This window comes from Fundulus heteroclitus, chromosome 6 (genome assembly GCF_011125445.2).
Source record: "Fundulus heteroclitus isolate FHET01 chromosome 6, MU-UCD_Fhet_4.1, whole genome shotgun sequence".
In the NCBI taxonomy this organism is placed as follows: domain Eukaryota; kingdom Metazoa; phylum Chordata; class Actinopteri; order Cyprinodontiformes; family Fundulidae; genus Fundulus; species Fundulus heteroclitus.
In genome coordinates this window covers 32,203,998-32,205,504 of record NC_046366.1, presented here as the reverse complement: position 1 = coordinate 32,205,504, position 1,507 = coordinate 32,203,998, and the positions used below count along the sequence as shown (strand labels likewise).

General features: G+C 40.5%; 1 long non-coding RNA gene across 1 annotated transcript; it reads left to right on the top strand.

Annotated features, from left to right (window-relative positions):
- The first annotated feature begins 566 nt into the window (after positions 1-566).
- On the top strand, positions 567-1,183 carry LOC118563347. The gene is made up of 4 exons (XR_004931162.1): positions 567-626; positions 772-834; positions 913-999; positions 1,101-1,183. It is a non-coding gene; the product is annotated as an uncharacterized LOC118563347 (long non-coding RNA).
- The last annotated feature ends 324 nt before the right edge of the window (positions 1,184-1,507 follow it).

Here is a 1,507-nt window from a genome sequence, read left to right as displayed (position 1 = left end):
TAATATTAAAGAAAAGAAAATACTGAGAAAAAAATAAAATTGAATAATAACATAACCTCTTGGTTAAGAAGATTAAGACTCAGCATAACTTTCCTTAGTTGAAATGTTAATACTGTGAAAATGCCATTATAGAGAGAATGAACAAAATCGCAGGAGAAGAGTTTTCCCCAAGAAAAAAAAAAACTCACGATTTAGATGAAATAAGATAGAAGCTCTTACTGGTCAATTTACTGTTTACTGGTCAACATTTTTTTTTATTGTATTTCCATTTGCTTGGCTTGTTATTGGATGAGAATTGTCTATAAAGCCAAAATGTTTTTTAATTAGAATTGCTGAGAAATACATGGTAGAGAAAACGTAAAAAAAAAAAAAAAAACAATAAAAAGCTACACTATGTTCATGGAAAAAATTGCCTTGATCTCAGTAAATACTCAGTAAGACTTTGGTTGTCTGAGATGAAAAAAAACAACAACAAAAAAAACAATTAGGAGCTGATGAGCCACAGCTGTAGCGCCTGCAGAGAGCTCTATTTAAGCTTCAGGTGCTGGTTGACTATTCAGTTGAGGCAGGAACTATGGGAGGAATTTGGCTTCTGGGTTTGTGTGCAGTCGCATTGTGGCTTAAAGGTTTGTGTAGTTTCTTTGCTTTATAATTTTTTTTGTGTATATTTAAAAGTATGGGTGATTCAGTAGTCAATTTGTGATCCTGGAAGGTTGCTGCTATGGTTGTGAAATAATGCTATGAGAAACAAATATGCTATTCAATTCACAGGGTCTTGTTTACCGATTGATCATAATGGAGGAATACACTATGAACCAAAAGGAACTAGAAACTGTAAGCGAAAAGTGTTTGGATATGCAAATTGTGAAAAAAGCTTTCTTCTGGCTATAAAGTGACGTTCGTTTGTTTCAGCCTTGTCCCAAAATGAGATTCCTCTAAAGAGAGAAGTTGCTTTAATCCAGTCGATGGATTCTAGGTTGCTGGGAACTTTAAAAGAAGGTAATTTGTTGAAAAATTTGTAAAGCTTTTCATTACATGAACATTGATTATAATTAAGACTAAAAGGTATGTGAATATCTAACAATGACTTGTTCCTTCAGTGCAACTGGAAACCAATGAAGTGGAATGCGCCTCCCACAACGTGTCAAGCGACGCCTCCCACAACGTGTCAAGCGACGCCTCCCACAACGTGTCAAGCGACGCCTCCCACAACGTGTCAGCGACGCCTCCCACAACGTGTCAAGCGACCCTCCCACAACGTGTCAAGCGACGCCTCCCACAACGTGTCAAGCGACGCCTCCCACAACGTGTCAAGCGACGCCTCCCACAACGTGTCAAGCGACGCCTCCCACAACGTGTCAAGCGACGCCTCCCACAACGTGTCAAGCGACGCCTCCCACAACGTGTCAAGCGACGCCTCCCACAACGTGTCCAAGCGACGCCTCCCACAACGTGTCAAGCGACGCCTCCCACAACGTGTCAAGCGACCGCCTCCACAACGTGTCAA